The 18,035-nt window shown below is 54.0% G+C and overlaps 3 non-coding genes across 3 annotated transcripts; all 3 read left to right on the top strand.

Moving 5' to 3' along the window:
* Positions 1 to 365: 365 nt before the first annotated feature.
* TRNAS-GCU lies at positions 366 to 447 on the top strand. Its single transcript has one exon. It is a non-coding gene; the product is annotated as a tRNA-Ser (tRNA).
* Positions 448 to 8,221: 7,774 nt separating this feature from the next.
* Positions 8,222 to 8,303, top strand: TRNAS-UGA. The gene has a single exon. It is a non-coding gene; the product is annotated as a tRNA-Ser (tRNA).
* Positions 8,304 to 10,705: 2,402 nt separating this feature from the next.
* Positions 10,706 to 10,778, top strand: TRNAK-CUU. Its single transcript has one exon. It is a non-coding gene; the product is annotated as a tRNA-Lys (tRNA).
* The last annotated feature ends 7,257 nt before the right edge of the window (positions 10,779 to 18,035 follow it).

The raw sequence follows: 18,035 nt of genomic DNA, 5'->3' as shown, positions 1-18,035 counted from the left end.
CAATAAAAGCTATTTCTCACCCACCGACCCCTCCATCAGGACGGTCTAGGTATGTTCTGCTGCCCTTCACTCATGCAGGAAGGATAATAACATTTCATTCCATTCAATCCTAAATTGATTTGTAACCCACCACCAGCCGAAACTGGTCATTTTGGGAAAGCGGCCCCATCATGCTGCATAGCTAGGCAGAGTAGGTGTGTCTGTGCAAACACGGTCTGTTCCTGAAGTCTTTCCCCCAGCTCCTCACTAGATGTGAGGGGGGGAGCTCATTCAGCCCCTGCTTCCACTTAGTATTTAAAAAGGCCTTATTGTCCCTAGCTCTGCTGGCCTTAGATTTCTCCTTCTGTCCTTTTTTTACCAGCTCAGATGAGGTGGCCGAGTGGTTAAGGTGATGGACTGCTAATCCATTGTGCTCTGCATGCATGGGTTCGAATCCCATCCTCATCGGGTGCGTTTAGTTTTCACCCCTCCTTTGTAGACAACCATCTCCCCCTTTGGAACAATGACAGATCAAACAATGTTGCTTCTTGCAAACAAAAACCTTCTCAGAAACTCAGAACTCCCTTGCTTTAAATAAAATGTCTAAATCCCAGATTTCTTTAAAAAAGAAATTCTCTGGTGCTGTATTTCTTAGTTTTTATCTCAAGAGGTAACATCCTCATCTTCTCCCCCAAACACCCTGGGACCTGGCCAAATTATTAAAATACCCTCAACCCGAGCAAGGCCAGAGCAGTGAACCAGAGCTAGTGTCTAGGCCAAGCTGTTCTGAAGGAGGCAACTCAAACATTTTCTCCCTGCTTCCCTTGGCAAGTTCTGACTGAGAAAACAAAATTCCCCAAACTGAAAATTTTCTGCTGAAAAATTAATACTAGTCTGTTTGGGGACTTTGGTTTGCAAGTATTATTGTTATTATTCTCTTCTGATTTCTGAATCAGTTCAGTCTTTGTCCTCCAGGTGTGTTTCCACCTGCTGAGTTGTGGGGGAGAGAGGCCAAGTCATGATGTCTCTTCCCCTCTTTCATAGTTTCTTCCAACTTGCTAGGAAGCTCCTTTGTTACCATGTGAGTCAAGCAGTGTCCATTGTCTCTGTGCTATCTTGGGCCTGGTCTACACTTGGACTTTAATTCGAATTTAGCAGCGTTAATTCGAATCAACCGTGCACCCGTCCACACCAGGAAGCCATTTAATTCGACCTAGAGGGCTCTTTAGTTCGAATTCGGTACTCCACCCCGACGAGGGGAGTAGCGCTAAATTCGACATGGCTATGTCGAATTAGGCTAGGTGTGGATGCAAATCGAACTTACTAGCTCCGGGAGCTATCCCACACTGCACCACTCTGTTGACGCTCTGGACAGCAGTCCGAGCTCGGATGCTCTGACCAGCCACACAGGAAAAGTCCCAGAAAATTTGAATTCCTTTTCCTGTCTGGACAGTTAGAATCTCATTTCGTGGGTGGACATCGGGGCGAGCTCAGCAGCACCGGCAGCGATGCAGAGCTCTCCAGCAGAGGAGTTCATGTAATCTCTGAATAGAAAGAGGGACCCAGCATAGACTGACCGGGAACTCTTGGATCTGATCGGTGTGTGGGGCGAGGAGTCTGTGCTTTCGGAGCTGCGCTCCAAAAAATGGAATGCAAAGACCTACGAGAAGGTCTCCAAAGCCATGAGAGACAGAGGATACAGCTGGGATGCAACGCAGCGCCGCGGGAAAATCAAGGACCCCAGACAAGGCTACCAACAAATCAAAGCGGCAAATGGACGCTACGGAGCCTGCCACCACTGCCCCACCAGTGACCATGGACTCTGACGATGGGACAGTGTCGACGGACAGTTCCTCGGCGATGTTCGCGGACGGGGAAGATGAGGAAGGGTTTGTGGAGGACGAGGCAGGCGACAGCGCTTACAATGCTGGTTTCCCCGACAGCCAGGATCTATTCATCACCGTCACGGAGATCCCCTACCAACCGTCCCCGGCCATTAACCCGGACCCTGAATCAGGGGAAGGATCACTCGGTAAGTGCTTTAACCATGTAAACTTTTATTCTTAATATAACAGGAATCTGAAGTATGTGAAAACAAGGTCTCTCTATATATGGGGCTAGAACAGAAATCCTCCTGGGAGATCTCCACGAAGCTCTCCTGGAGGTAATCTAAAAGCCTCTGCAGGAGGCTCCTGGGGAGAGCTGCCTTATTGGGTGCTCCGTGGTAGCACACTTTTCCGCACGAGGCTTTCATGAGCTACTCAGGGAGCATTGCCTCCCCGAGCCCGGCTGCATAGTCCCCTAGTTTGTGCTGGCTTTCACGCAGCATGTGCTCTCTAACTCCTTCAGTGACCGTCCTCAGGGTGATCTTGCTCGGAGACTCCTGCATCTAATTAGGGGAAGTACTGTAATGTTACGCCTGGTCCTAAGTATTTTTAAAAAATCTCCGGACAGACGGCATAGCAGAGACTCAGCACTCTGCTGCGTGACGAGCGTAACGGAAACCCAAAGAATCAAATGGACGCTCATGGAGGGAGGGGGGACTGAGGACGCAAGGTATCCCACAGTTCCTGCTGTCTCCGAAAAGCATTTGCATTCCTGGCTGAGCTCCAAATGCTTCTAGGGTCAAAAACAGTGTCCGCGGTGGGTCAGGGCATAGCTAGGCAATTTACGCACCCCCCCTCACCCCCAGAAGTGAAAGGGAAAACAATCCTCTCTTGACTCTTTTACATGTCACCGTGTCTTTACTGAATGCTGCAGATAGACGCGATGGTGCAGCTCTCAACACCAACATCCTTGCTCCCCCCATGCTATGGATGGTTGGTGGTACAATCGGATTGATATCCATGGTCATCATCAGCCTATTGGCATATGGGGCAGTGCGAAAGGACTGGTAACCATGCAGACTACCATCCGTTAGGTCAATCAAGGGTGCCTGGCCCTATTTTTTCCTGGTAGATGGTACAATATGGCTGATAACCATCATCATTATAGCAACAGGGGGCTGAGCTTCATCAGCCCCCACCCTTCATGTGTAAAGAAAAGATTAAATTGCCCCTGGACTAGCAGCAGGATGCTGGGCTCCTCTCCTCCACACTCCTTAATGTCCTATCTGGACTATCATAGCAACTGGAGGCTGCCTTCCACTCATTTCTCATTAACAAGTCACTGTGTTTTATTCCTGCATTCTTTATTACTTCATCACACAAGTGGGGGGACACTGCTATGGTAGCCCAGGAATGCTGGGGAAGAATGGAATGAACAGGTGGGGTTGTTGCAGGAGCACCCCCTGTGAATAGCATACAGCTCATAATCTATGCAGGATCTGACACAGAGCAGCTGGGCTCTCTGGTTCTCTGATACAGTGGTTCTCTAGTACACTTGCCCATATTCTAGGCAGGACTGATTCTATTTTTAGATACCAAAAAGGAGAGATTGACTCAAGGAGTCATTCCCAATTTTGGCTTTTGCACCCCTGGTTAAGAGCAGCCAGGGGCACTTATGACAGCAGCAAATGATGTAGCGCAAAAGGATTGGTAGCCATGCCCATCTTATTACCAATTTATGGTGTGGTAGATGGTACAATATGGCTGGTAACTATCTCTGCTATCATGCAAAAGCAAAAGCATGCTGCTGTGTAGCGCTGCTGGACTGCCTCTATCAGCGGCATCTGGTACACATACGGTGACAGGCACAAAAGGCAAAACAGGATCCATGGTTTCCACGCTGTGGCATCTGCCGGTGCAATCCAGGGAAAACGGGCTTGAAATGATTGTCTGTTGTAGCTTTCCCGGAGGAAGGGATGGCTGACGACACTTACCCAGAACCACCCGCGAAAATGGTTTTTGCCCCATCAGGCACTGGGATCTCAACCCAGAATTCACAGAGACAGACTAGACTGTGTTCATTGTTCGCAAACATTTATCTTGGCAAGGAATTCACTCCCTTTTTCCCATCACACAGCTTGGACTGTCTCCAGACCTGTCACAGCATCCCCCTCACAGAGGCTGGCAAAGATTAGGCGGCGAAATAAAAAGACACGGGACGAGATGTTCGCAGAACTTATGGGGTGCTCCCGAGACGACGCGGACAAGCAGAGCCAGTGGAGGGAGACCCTGTCTCTGTACCAGCGCTCACACAGCGAACGGGAGGAGAGGTGGCGTGAGGAAGACAAGCAGGCGACTCAAACGCTGCTTGGACTAATGAGGGAGCAAACGGACATGCTCCTGCGCCTTGTGCATGTTCTGCAGGACCTCCGGCAGGAGGACAGAGCCCCCCTGCAGTGTATCTGCAACCGCCCTCCCCCGCCAAAAAAGTCCCATACCCCCCTCACCCAAAATAACCAGAAGGAGGGGTGCCAGAGGCTGTGTAAACTGTCACTGCACCCCAGCAGAGTGCTCAAGTACCGACAAGCTCTCATAGCCTAAATTTTGAGAAGTCCTTTCCTTCCCGCCTCACCCAAGCCCCCATCCCAGTTTCATCCCCTAACTGTCTAGTTGATAATAAAAAATACTTTTCTGTTAATTACTGTTTCCGTCATGTTCTTTTAGAGGAGACTGTGTTTGAATGGGGGGAAGGGGGTTGGTAATGTGACAGGACAATCACCTTTACCAGGGTACAGACATGGGGGCAGGATCAGCAGCAGGTCACACACACACTGCAGTCAGTAGGCACCCTGGTCGGTATGGGAGGTGGTTTGCAGGTTCTGTGTGGGTGGGGGGGTATGTGACTTTGTAGCGGGGGAGGGGGGTTATAGATCTCATGCAACGGTCCCTGTCCTGGACCACAGAGCCATGCAGCAGAGGAATCTGTATCCGTCCTCCCCCGCCAAAAGGCCACATAGCCCCCGCACACAGAGTCCCAAAAAGGAGCGATGGCAGGCTCCGTTGAAACATCCAGTCTGGCACTGCAGACCGCTCTGGGAGCAGGAGCCTGTCATTCCTCGAGTTTACAGGCGGTCTTTACATCACTGCACACCCTACCCAGCACAGTCCGTGTCCCAGTTTCAACCCTGTAACGCAAAGTCATCAATAAAGAAACCTTTGTAAAGTTACAGTGGAACATGTATTTTATTTTTATTTTTAAACGTGTGTTGGAAGTTGGGGAAGCGGGGTGGGCGGGGTATGTAACTGCAGATGCTAGTCAACAGTCACTTGGTAAAGAAACAGGGGAAGGTTCAGCTTCTCTGTAAAGAAACTGTCACAGGTCACGCTGCTCACTGCTCGCTGGTACTTTAAGAGTTCCTTGTCGCTGTGCAAGGCGCCTGCACAGAGCTTCACGAGCCAGGGCATTAGCGGGTAGGCTGGGTCCCCGACGATCACTATAGGCATCTGCACATCCCCAAGACTTATTTTGTGGTCCGGGAAGAAACTACCTTCCTGCAGGCGTCTAAACAGACCAGAGTTCCTGAAAACACGCACGTCATGAACTTTGCCTGGCCACCCGATGTTGATGTTGGTAAAACGTCCCCCATGGTCCACCAGTGCTCGCAGCACCATTGAAAAGTAGTCCAATTTCTCAGCAGCTGACTGTGGAAGAGGTGGACGATAAGGTGCGAGGAGTTGACAACGGCCATAACTGCAGCGGGATCCGTGCTCAAAGTGCTGTGGCGCCCGCGCTGTCACTGAGCAGAAAAGTGCACTAACAGAGTGCCCGCAGGCGCTTTCAGGGAGGGAGGGAGGGAGGGAGGGCATGATTGATGGTTCAATGATGACAGTTACCCAAAACCACCCTCGACACATTTCCCCCCCAGCATGCATTGGGGGGAAATCCCAGAATTCAAATGGGCAGCGGGGAGTGCAGGAACTGTGGGATAGCTTCCCACAGTGCACCGCTTCCAAAGTCGACACTGGCTCCGTTACTGTGGACTCACACAGTCGAACTAGTGTATTTAGTGTGGATACACAACTTCGACTTCATAAGGTCGATTCCACAAATTCGAATTAAGTTGATTTGAAATAGTCTTGTAGTGTAGACATGTTCAGGAGCTCCGCTATATGGGGGTCCTTGATATGTATGTAAACACTCAACATTTCACTGTCCAAATGCATAAAAACCTAGCAAAGCTGTCCATCAGCTGAAATCAGTTCCAATCCTCTAAGTGTCAATTTATGTTTTCATCAATTAAACAAAGGTATCATATGAATGTACATTTGCAGATCCCTCTTCTCCAGGGGCTGTGCTGTGCAGATGAACAAGAACCACATCCAGCTGCAGTTCAGGAGTCTGATAACCAAAGAGCCAATAAATGTTCTGAGGGCTGGAGAAAAATGCCTTCTAGTGAGCTATTGAACGAGCTCAACCTGTTTAGCTTATCAAAAGAAGATTGAAAGGTGACTTCATTGAAGTGTTGAAGGGCCTTAATGGAGAGAAAAGATTGGGTATGAAAGGGCTCTTGAATCTAGTAGAGAAAGGCATAACAAGACCCAGTGGCTGGAAGGTGAAAAAAGACAAATTCATATTACAAATAAGACGCAAATATTCAACAGCGAGGATGATTCACCACAGGAAGAAGCTACCAAGGAAAGTGGTGGATTCATCATCTCCTGATGTCATTTAATGAAGACTAGATGCCTTTCTGGAATGTGTTTGCCCCAAAAGTAGCTATTGTGTCATACAGGAGGCCTGTGATATGCAGGGGGTCAGATTAGATGCTCTAATGGTCTCTTCTAGCCATAAAGTCAACTAATTTCTGTAAAACTGAGTGTAGCATTGGGAGCAGCGTCTGATGTTTTCCTGTCTAGCCGGCTTGCTTCCTAGAATGAACGCTCCTTGAATGGGGTGATCCACAGGGAGTAGCTAAAACCTCCAAAGTGCCTGGCCAGGGGCAGGACATTAGCACAGCAAGGGAGGGGTGTGGCAGTGACATCACAAAGGCCTTTTGCAGGACCTCAGACTGTTGGTCAAAGGTGGTGGGGAGGTGGTGACCTCACAGAGAGATGCTGACATCAGCCAGGCAGGACAGGGGCCAGGGGCCAGGGAACCCTCAGAGACCCCTGTTGTTTTGCTTCAGCAAGTCTCCTTCTCCAGGTCTCTCTTTGAGAACTGAGAGAGTATTCGGGTTCACGTACGTGAGCGCCAGGAGGTTTTCTCCTTCCCTTTTCCTGATTTTACTAGAAAACAACCATCCCTGTTTAGAAGGTAAGAGCCTCCTCAAGGTTTGAAACCTGTTCAGTCTGGTCCATCTGGTGACAGTTGAATTTTAGGCATGGAAAACACTAGCTTAAGAGGCAGAATTTTATTCCGCACCTGGGATTTTGTCCCTTAGAACCACTGGGGTCATTAGGGTTTGTCCTTTTTGTTTCACCTTTTCCTCCATCCATCCCTCCCTCCTTTCTCTTCGTCTCTTGCTTCTTTTGTCCTTTCACCTGTTCTCCTCCCAACACCAGGAGCTGTGTGTGTGTGCGTGTGTGTGTGTTGCGGGGGAGTGCTCTGCAGCTCCCACTGTGGGAGGTCCACCCAAAATGTGGGGCTGAAATAGTGCTCGGGCAGTGATCCCCATCAGTGACCTGGGCCATCCTTTGGGCTCTCTGGTGAGAACCCTTAGCCTCCCGTCCTGTCTCTACCCTGATTGGCTGAGCAGGGGGTTATTGACAGGGAGGAGACTCAGGTCCTTGCTGTTCTCTTTTAAGCCCAAGGAAATAAGTCATAACGTGTTATATGTTTGACAAATTTTGCTGCTTCGCTGCATTAATGGTCTCTGAGCAGTTCATGATTCTCTCTAACATTGCAGTTCTCCTCAAATACTTGCTGAATAATTACTGTGCACTGTTGTTGGTCTGGAGCTCATCTGAGAGCACTTTATTCAGGTCATTCAATGTGTGAAATTCAAGTTCTGATGGTTAGTTTGAAAATCAGGGCTCTTAGGTCCTATTCCCAACTCTGCCACTGGCTGGCTGTGTGACCTAAGACAAGTCAATTCTCCTTTCTCAGCCTTAACTTCTCCCTCTTTCAAGTAGGGATAATAATGATCCGCTCCTACCTACCTCACGGTGAGTGGAGGATGGGGATCCATCGGAGAGTGTCACTAAGAGTATCAGAGGGGTAGCCGTGTTAGTCTGGCTCTGTAAAAGCAGCAAAGACTCCTGTGGCACCTGGCTAAGCAAACAGAACAAACCCCAAATCCCCCCTGTGCTTTGGGAGCCAGGTTTGCTGTGAGAATCCTGTAGTTCAGATGACTTCACGCCTGGGCATTGGGATTATTTACCAGTTTCTCTGGCATTGGGGCAGTTTTGTGCTCACAGCTGTGATGGCCGAGTGGTTAAGGTGCTGGACTTGAAATCCAATTGGGTTCCCCTGTGCAGGTTTGAATCCTGCTTACAGCAAGGCCTGTGTTTTAGCCAGTCCCTCACCCGGGCAATACCTCTGTACAACTCCCTGAAACACTCTCAGTTCTCTCCCCAACCCAAGTAAATCCTGTTCTGCTCCTTTCATAGAGATCCCTGCAACACCACCTCACACTGTGTCCCTGAGGGGTCAGGCACACTCTCAGCGCCTGAAGCCTCTGCCACTCACCTGGTGCCCCATAGATCAGCCATAGCCCTGGTTCTGCTCCTCTCTCTAGAGTGCAAAAGGAGCCAAGTCAGCGACGCTACGGGGCTGCAGAACCAACAGAGAAAAAATAGGTGCTCAGTGCCCACTGGCAGCCAGCTTCCCGCCCCACTACAGGCTTTGCTGACAAGCTCCTCCTCTTCCCCTTCAGCACCTCCCACCTGCCAGTGATCAGCTGTTCAGTGGGGTGGAGGAGGCGCTGGGCAGGGAGAGGGAGGAGCAAGAGACAGGAAGAGGTGGGGGCGGGAGAGGAATGGTGCAGAGGGGACAGGGGTGGGAGCTTGTGGGAAGGGGTGGAGCAGGGGCAGGGCCTGGGGAGGAAAGGGGGGGATTTGTCACAGACCCCTCTAGGGCCGGCCCTGAAGGGACGCACTGACTATCACAGTGACACTACAACTGACCAGCATTGCGGGGGAGGCTGAGGGAGATCTGCACTCACCAGGTCTCTTCTCTCCCTCACGGTGAGCCAGACACTGCTCTCTCCTGGCTCTCACTCTAGCAGCTGGACGCCAAGGAGCCATTTCCCCACAGGAAGTGCATTGAGTGCCCCTGTGGTGCTGGGGGGATGGCACTGCTGCTGCCTGTGGGGCTGGCAGGGGGGCTGATGTCTGCACAGACTCTCAGCTGCCAGGCCGGAGGGAGCACTTGGGACCTTACCAGACTGGCTCAGTGAAGACGTGGGGGTTGACACAGCAATACAGACGCTCTCCGCCCATGCAGCCAGGCAATGAGCATTTCCCACAGCCTGGAGCAGAGGGGGAGGCGGCAGCTGCTGTTCCAGCTCCTCGGGGACAGGCCCTGTCAGCCAACAGCCACTTCTTACTCCCCACAGCTAAGGGCGCCGGGTTCCTCCGGTGGGGGTGTGGAGCAGCCGTTCGTTTTCCTGTCCTTTTCCTGTGCAACTGCTGACAAAAACATCCCAGACAGAGAAGCAACAGGCCAAAATACTACCATGTATCTGCCAAAGTATTTCAGTTGGGAGAGTGTTAGACTGAAGATCTAGAAGTCCTTGGCTCAATCCCAGGCTTTGGCAGACCCTTTCATCTCTCTTTGTGCAGGGGTGGCTTGTTTTCTGGGAGCACAGCAGTGCCTGCACCCAAGGAGAGTCCCTGAGCTTGGGCTCTGCAGTAGGAAAACATAGAATGGGCTTCTGCCCCTAGTTGGCCCACCTGACCTTTAACAAGGAGAGATGGGAGCTGCCTTTCCCAACACGGCAGGAAGAGAGTGAGAAAGGGTGACCCTCAGGAATGGTGCCTAGAGCTGCTGGGCAGTGACAGGCAGGGATTGGGGATGGAAGCTCCTCTGCGCAGCTGAGCAAGGGCAGTACCAGGGAAGGGGCATCTGTAAAAGTGACCCAGCAACACCTCTCCTCCTCTGGGCACCTAGAGCAGAGGCGTCTGGGAAGGGAAGGCTTAAAAGCCACAGAGCAACTGAGGTCAGGGCTAGAGGAGGGCAGGACCATGCCTATGTGTGGCCTTCAGACAGGCACAAAAATTCCCAGCCAGGCTGCTCCCTGCCATGCCAAACGCCCACTTTCTTTGGCAAGTCAGGAAGGGCAAAGGCGAGACTGGAAGCACCTGGGGCTCATGCCCCAGCCTTTGTGACGCCTGACCCCCCAACTCCTTCCCGGGGCTCTAGCTGAAGCCAGAGCATTGGCCGGAGCGGCCAAGAAGAGGTTCCAGACCTGAAGGGAGCAGGACGTTCAGCACAACGGTAAAACTGCAGAAACACAACCACCAAAGGATTTAAACCCTCAATCTTCTGATCCACACTCAGATGCCTTATCCATTAGGCCACATGGTAACATGACTAAAACCACTCCAAGCACTTCTTTGGAAAAGGCGACATTGTGTTTCTCAGGTCATCTGCTGAGGGGGGCTGAGACTCTCTGGGCACAAGAAGTCGAGTTCCCAGTGACACGTGAGACTTAATTCTATGGGTCTAGGTGAAGGGTTTTGACAGGAGGCTCAGGCATGGGGATTGGGGTGCAGCGGACGGACCAGCTGTCTAGGTGTGGAGATGTAGTCACATTGAGGCACAGGAGGGAGGAGGAGGAGGAATCCTGCTGACAGGCAGTGGCTGTGCAGAAAAAGAGGAGGGGTTCCTGGGACTTTTTTTGCCTCTCTTTTGCCTGCTTGCTCGCTCTTGTGCTGAACGGTGAAGATGGTCTCAACAAGCTCAGGTAGCTCAGTTGGTAGAGCATCAGGCTCTTAATCTGAGGGTCCAGGGTTCAAGCCCCTGTCTGAGCACTCAGCTTTTAAGTTGCCTTGTGTGCCAGGAGCCAAATGATTCCTGGTGCTGCCCACCAGCCACATGCAGATTCCCACAAGCTGTGGCCATTTCCTGGAAAGGTTCCTTTCCTCAGCAATCAGGAGAGAGGCCACATCCACAGGAGCAGGCCTAGAACACAGTGTCTCTGGCTGGCAGGAAGTGCTGTGGGGCCAGGTGCTGAGAAAGCCCAGAGGGGGAGCAGCAGAGATGGGGGGAAGAGAGACAGAGAAGCAATGAGGACAGAGCACAAGTGTACAGGGGGTTCAGGTCTGGCTATTGTGGGGAACTTCCCTGGTTTATACACAACCCTGGTGCAATTGGCAGGTGGAAGGATCTGAGTCCCCACCCCCTTACCCAGAGGCTGCCTGACCCCAAGGACGCTCTTTCTACTCTCCTGTGTGGCAGAGACCTCGTAACCCCAACAAGGCTGGGCCCAGGAATCCTGGGGGGTTTGATGACCCCCAATCGTGTCATGCTCACTTGAACAGGGCTACAGTGTCTCCACTCTGGGCACTTCCCTGACCCACTCCTCAGTGCATGTGCTTCAAGCAAACACTATTTATTACCCAGCAATCAATGTAAAACATAAGGAAAGATGGGAAAGGAAAACACGTCACCCTGTTCTGTGGCGCAGGGACATCACAACCAGCATCTCTGGAGGGTCAGGGCAGGTCACAGTCTCTCCCTCACATGTCCCAGGCCTCCTTCCCAGGCCCTGGCTGTGCTGCAGGGACACCACGGGCTGGACACTTGCTCTGGCAGTGGCCACATGCTCTAGGTGACAGGCCCCTTGTTCCCAGTGTCAGCCCCCATGTAGGGGATATGATCCCCCCACCCCCAAAAGTCTGGCCTGCAAGATCTCTTGACCGGTGGCATCTCCTTGCACTGGGCCTTCTGCCCAGGGTCCCCTTCCCTCTCCCACGCTGCTCACTGCACCCACCTCCAGCCCCAGTGCTGCTGCGGCTCTGCCTCCAGCTCCCTGGGCTGCTCCTCTGGCTCCGCTTGCTGCAGCTCTTCTCCCAGCACAGATCTGCTCCCTGGGCAGCTTCTACGGCTCGGCTCGTGCTGCTGCGGCTCGGCTCCCAGCACAGATCTGCTCTGGGTCTCCCTGGCTGGTGCAGCTCTGCTCCCCGGCTCTTCTCGGGCTCCTGCTCTCTCCTTAGCTCCGCCCCACTCTGGCCCAGGCAGCTCCAGCTCCCACGGAGGATGGGACCCCCTGGCCTGGTGATTCCCTCATTACACTGCCTGGCCTCTCAGTGCGGCTAACTTGGAGCTTTGGCCTCTCCCCATTGCCCCTGGGGACTGTCAGTCTCAGGGTCCTGATTTCCCATTGGCCCTTCCCCCTTCTATTGGGACTGGGAACTAGGCAACCAAACCCCCCTCTAAGTTTTAGTAAGGGGTCAACAGTCCCTTACACGAGCCAGCCCCGTGAGGGTCACCGATGCACAAACACAGCAGCATGAGCTGGTCCCATGGTGTAATGAGCAGCACTCAGGACTCTGAATCCTGCAATCTGAGTTCAAATTTCAGTGGGACCTTGTGGTGAAACCATGAAGCTCACAGTGCTCAACTTTCCTGTCTCCAGCTGTGCAAGAGCAAATCTTTCCCCTCCTGCTGGGTGACTTGCCCACTGGAGTTGGGTCGTGATGGCCAAAATTGGTTGGGGCTCTAGAACTTGTTACCCTGATGCCTGTGGTTTGACCAGGTGGTTGGGATTCTTGCTGCTTCACATGAGGCCCACAAGTTTGGCCATTTTGCTTGCAGCCACATGTTACCTCTTGTCCACCTGGCACTTGAAGGAAGGAGGGCCAGGGCCAGGCTTCATAGTCAGGGCTAGGCAGGAGGGAGGCAGAGTCCCAGGCTGGAGCCCAGCCCCTCTCCTCCTCTGGGCACCTACAGCAGAGGTGGCTGGTGCTGACAGCTCCAAGGGAAGGCTTAAAAGCTACAGAGCAACTGAGGTCAGGACCAGAGGAGGTCAGAACCATGCCTATGCATGGACAGCAGACGGCCACAAAGACACCCAGCCAGCCTGCTCCCTGGCATGACAAACCCCCAGTGAAGACGTGCTTAATCCACTTGCTGATCAGGAGGAAAATCTGTGTGAGAGGAGAACTCACTTGGCTTGGAAGGAGCGAGGAAAAAGAGTGAGTGAAAAAAATAACCAGCGAGTGAGAGAGAGAGTGAAAAGAACGTGAAAGGCAGAGAAAGAAATAAGGGAGAGAAAAAAACATTAGAAAAAGAAGGAAAGAAAGGAAGAGCATGAAAGGTAGAGGGGAAAAAAGAAAGCAAGAACATACGAGCTAGAGAAGGAAAGGAATGAAAAAGAACGAATGAACCACAAGCGCTAGTTGAAGCTGGCATAGGACAGTCAGAGAAAGGACAGACTGACCTGTTAAGTAAGGTTACACCCGATTCTCCATGTTGGGGGCACAGGCCTCCAATTTCCGTCCTGGCCCTGCTTGGGGGGTCCATCCACAGGTGCCTATTGGAACCCCCATGCTCCGAGGAGGGGACAAGCCCACCCCCCATACCCTCCCCTCGGGACACGGGCTCTCCCCAATCATGACTCCCTTCCTGCACGCTCCTGGGAAGGAGCTGGGGGGAAGGAGTGTGCTGAGCAGCACCGTGGGTGTCTCTCTCTGGGGCGAAAGAGAAGATATTTTTAGTACCAGAAGGAAAGAACAGGGGGTGGGGGCATTTGTGAAGCCGGGGCGCACACCAGAGAGAGGAACTGAACAATGCCCAGCGTGAGCCCAGTGCCAGTTGGAGCCGAGATGCCCGTACCTGGAGGACCATCTCCAGAACCTACCATGATGGTGCCGCTCTCACACTGACCTCCCCACCGAGACATCCCTGGACGAGGTGAGGTGGTGCATTGGCAAAGGGGGCGGATTGAGCAGGGTTGTGTGTGTGTGTGTGTGTGTGTGTGTGTGTGTGTGTGTCTAATTTTGGGAAGTGACGTCACAAACTGCTGGGGCTGGTTTCCTATTGATGTGACCGATTTTTGCAAAGCTTCCCCCCACCCCCATCTCCTTTTGGCACTAGGGCTTTCTGCGCTGCCATTGACAAGGCAGAATCAAGGCCCCCGTTGTGCCGGGGGCTGCACAGACACAGAGACAGTCCCTGCCCCAGCTGAGATCAGTGTCCCATTGGGCCAGGCGCTGCCCAGACACAGCGAGAGACAGGCCATGCCCCAGAGAGTTTACAGGCTCCACACCCAAAAAGTGGGAGAAGAAACAGAGGCCCAGGGTCTAACAGCAGCAGTGAAAGTAAAACCCAGGACTCCTGGCTCCTCCTGCTCTAACCACTAGACCCCACTCTGCTCCCAGAGTTGGGGACAGAACCCAGGAGACCTGGCTCCCCAAAAGGGTGGGAGTGGGGTCTAGTGGTTAGAGGACAGGAAGATGGGTGTCAGGACTCCTAGGTTCCAGTCCCAGCGCTGGGGTTAGAGTGGAGTCTCATACGTTAGCACAGGTGGGGCTGGGAGCCAGGACTCCTGGGTTTTTCCCATCCCCCCCCGAACCATCTTGCACAGCAGGAGGGGGCTGGGCAGGAAGTGATGATGGGGTGAAAACTACCAAGAAATGCAAATCCTGGAAGGAGCCTGTGCCAGGAACCGGGTGGTGCAGAAACCACGGCCCCCATCCCATCTCTAACCCCCCCTTGGCTGGCACTGGATCATGCCCCCAGTGCCCCCCCAATCCACCCCCTGTGAGCCCTGGGGGGCAGGGAATAGCCATGGTGCTGGGCCCCCCATCCAATTGAAGTATTCAGTGTTGCAGTGACCCAAGGTGTGTGCACAGAATGGGGATGGAGTGTGTGTGTGTGGGTGGATGGATGGATGGATTGATTTCTGCATGTATTTGTGTATGTGTGGTTTTCTGTAAGGGTTTTGTGTGTGTGGGGCGGGTGTTATTACAGCTGTGGGTGTTGTGTTTGTGGCTGTGCAAGTGTGTGTGTTCATGTGGCTGGATTTGTGCATGTGTTAGCAGTTGTGTTGATGTTGGCTGGATTTGTGCGGGTGTTTGCGTATATTAGCAAGCGTGTGTGTGTGCATGCTCTGCTGCCCTCTTTCGGCGCAACAACCATTTCTCTGTATGTCAGAGCCCCCATACCGTCGACCCCGGTGGTGATTTCCCCATCTTACAAGGGCTGGCTGGCCTGACCCTTCTCCCCTCTGCGGAGTGTGGCGGGGGCAGCAGCTCACCCCCTGTGGGGCAGGAGGGCCCAGCTGTGGGGCACTGGGCTCCGATGCACCTGGAGAGCAGCTCAGGTGAGGTGGGGCAGGGCATGTGGTGTCCGTTCTGCGTTGCCTGGTGCTGGGCCATTGCACAATCCCCAGCCACGCCGCACAGCGCGCCCCGAGAGAGGGCAGGGGGCCAAGCAGACGATCCAGCACGAGGGGGAGAGGATGTGTGGTTGGGGGGAGGAAAAGCCTTGGGCTGCACTGGGGGAGTGCAGAGCAGGGGTGACACCCAGAAACCTGCAGCAAAGGGATGGACAGGTGGGGTGGGTGGATAGAAGAGGCAGCGGGACTAAAATCTAAAAGGGGAGTGTGGAGTCTAGTGGTCAGAACGGGGGAGGGGGGTTGCTGGTCAGAATTCCTGGGTTCTATCTCCAGCCCTGGGAGGGGAGTGGGGTCCAGTGGTTAGGGTGTGTGTCGGGGGGAGAGCCAGGACTCCTGGGTTCTCTCCCTGGCTCTGACTCTCTCTTGTGCAATCCCTCGGCAGTTACCCAACTCGCCAGCTTGTGGGAGCGAGGGGCTGGGGCCGGGTTGTGACACGGCCCAGAGTCCCATACTGCCCCTTTGTTACCCAACCCGGGGCAGGGTGGGGGATGGCCTGGGAGACCCGCTAAGAAAGGCGCTTCTGGTGGGTCTGTGTGTGGGTCACGCTGCCCCCTGCTGGATAGAACCCTCTAGGTCAGAACCAGTCTCAGCCCGGGTCAGACCCTGGGAGCCCAGCCCCCTCTGTCGCCATGGCCATGTCTATTGGTCTCCTGGAAAGGTCCATTCTCATGGGTAGCTGTCCAGTGGCAGTGAGTTCCACAGGCCTCGGCACACGCTGTGTGGGGCAGGAGGCCCTTGTGTTGGGAGCAGTGGGAGTGAACTGTGTGCGGTTGTGCCTCTGAGCACAATTGTGAATATTCTGGTGTGTGTCTGTGATTGTGAGTGTGGCTGGGGGTGTGATTGTTTCTCTCTTTGGGGGTTGGGCTAGCATGCCCCTCTGGGTGTGTTGTGTGTGAGTGTTCTTGGGACTGAGAGTCCCTTTGTGCGTCAATGTGTGTGTGTGTGTGACTTGCTGCAGGATACAAAATCCTGCAAAGCCACCACACACACACACACACACACACACAGAGCAGGGCTCAGCCCCACCAGCAGGGGGCAGCAGGGACACACACGTCTCTCCTGGGCCAGCTTGGACAATTTCCCATCACGACCCGGCACAGTGCTGGTGCCCCCACACGGGGGTGGGCAGTGACCAGGCGGGGGGGGGGCAGATGTGCTGGATTCAGAAGGAAGCACTTTGGGAAAATCAGTCACGGCCCTTAGCATAGCTGGGACACAGACCCAGTGACCCCTGCACCACCCTGAGAGGGGAGTGGGGTCAAGTGGTCAGAGCAGGAGGGGGCTGGGCAGCAGGACCCCTGGGTTCCATTGGGGAGACTGTTTTTTCTTGTGCTTCCCTCCCTAGAGATCCCAGCCCAGCCCCCTAGTGGAGAGTGAGTAGGAGCCGGGGAAGTTGCTCTCCCACTTCAGAAACATGATTCAACCCCCCCCCCTCCAACCATGGGCTGTGACATCATGGACCTCCCCCTCCCCAAGGCAGACAATAGAAGCCCCGCCCACCAGAGAAGGGGGGGGGGGTTAGTTGCACCCACAACAATCCCACTCATGGTTAAAAAACCCCCACATCCCCACAAACCACTGCTAGGACAGGATCTGCTGCTTTCTTTTCACCACAAGCCGCTCCCCGCCAGGCACCACACCCCATTCACACGCCTTTGGTCAATATGCAGCTCAGTGGCAATCACTGCCCCGAAGTGACTCCGGTGCAGGCACCCACAGCACGAACTCCCCACACCGGATTCTGTCCACACGCAGAGAATTCTCTCCGCCGGGCTCATTCGGTTCCTCTCGCTGCTCCCCGACCTGCCGCCAGACACTGCTCATCTGCATAGCCCCGCCCATGGACACGTGACACCTTCTGTCCTTTTGGTCTCCAGTGAATGAGTCGCCTGCAGAGAGTGAACACGTCAGCGTACGTCACAACCCCAGCGCACGTCACAGCCGCTGGGTGGGGATTGTCTGTGAGCCCCGCGCTGGGGGCGGGGCTTCAGGGAGAGACCCAGCCCCATAGACAGCCTGGGGCAGGGAGATATTGGGGGACGGGATGCGGGTATGGGGGGAGAAGGGGGGAGAGAGACCCAGCCCCATAGACCTGCAGGGGCAGGGGATCTTGGGGTCAGGAGGGGAGAAGGGGGATTGGCAGAGACCCAGCCTGGGGTGCAGGAGAAATGGGGTGGGGTGGAGGGAGACATGTGGGGGTGGGGTGTATGAAATGTTGGTCCAGGGACTCTGAGTCACTCCCAGGACATGCTGTGCAGGGGGGAGCACAGGGGCAGGGAGAGAGACCCAGCCCCACAGAGCCCCAGAGGGATATGGGGGGGCAGGGGACGGGATGGATGGAGGAGACACCCATCTCCATAGACCGCCAGAGGCAGGAAATGAGGGGAGAAGGGGGGAGGGAGGGATCCAGCCCTATAGACCTGTAGGGGCAGGGAGATATAGGGGCCAGGAGGGGAGAAGGGGGGTTGGCAGAGACCCAGCCCGGGGTGCAGGGGAAATGGGGTGGTTTGGAGGGAGCTGGGGAGAAGAGACACAGGGCAGGACACATGTTGGGACAGGGAAACTGACTTACTCCGAATACATGCAGAGCAGGGCAGGGCGGAGGCAGATCATGCTGGCCCCAGGGTAATTTCGGGCGGTTCTGATTCCCCACTCAGCCGGGGGGCTCCCCTCTGGGCTGAGGAGCCCTGGGGTGGGCGGGTGCAGGGGCATAGGCGGCAGGTTCGTATAATTTTTGGTGGGGCCCAAAATGGTGGTGTCCCCCCCCCCGCTCTCACCCTGTAAGCTGATATAAAATGAAGCTACAATGCGTCAGCACTACAAGATTACAAGGGTCAATTAAAAGTGGAAAGTCAGAAGCAGCACTTGCCTGCTTTAATATACAGTA

The sequence above is a fragment of the Mauremys reevesii genome, linkage group 12 (genome assembly GCF_016161935.1).
Source record: "Mauremys reevesii isolate NIE-2019 linkage group 12, ASM1616193v1, whole genome shotgun sequence".
Taxonomy (NCBI): Eukaryota; Metazoa; Chordata; order Testudines; family Geoemydidae; genus Mauremys; species Mauremys reevesii.
Note: the sequence above shows the minus strand (reverse complement) of the source record. Positions and strands in the feature narration are given on the sequence as shown.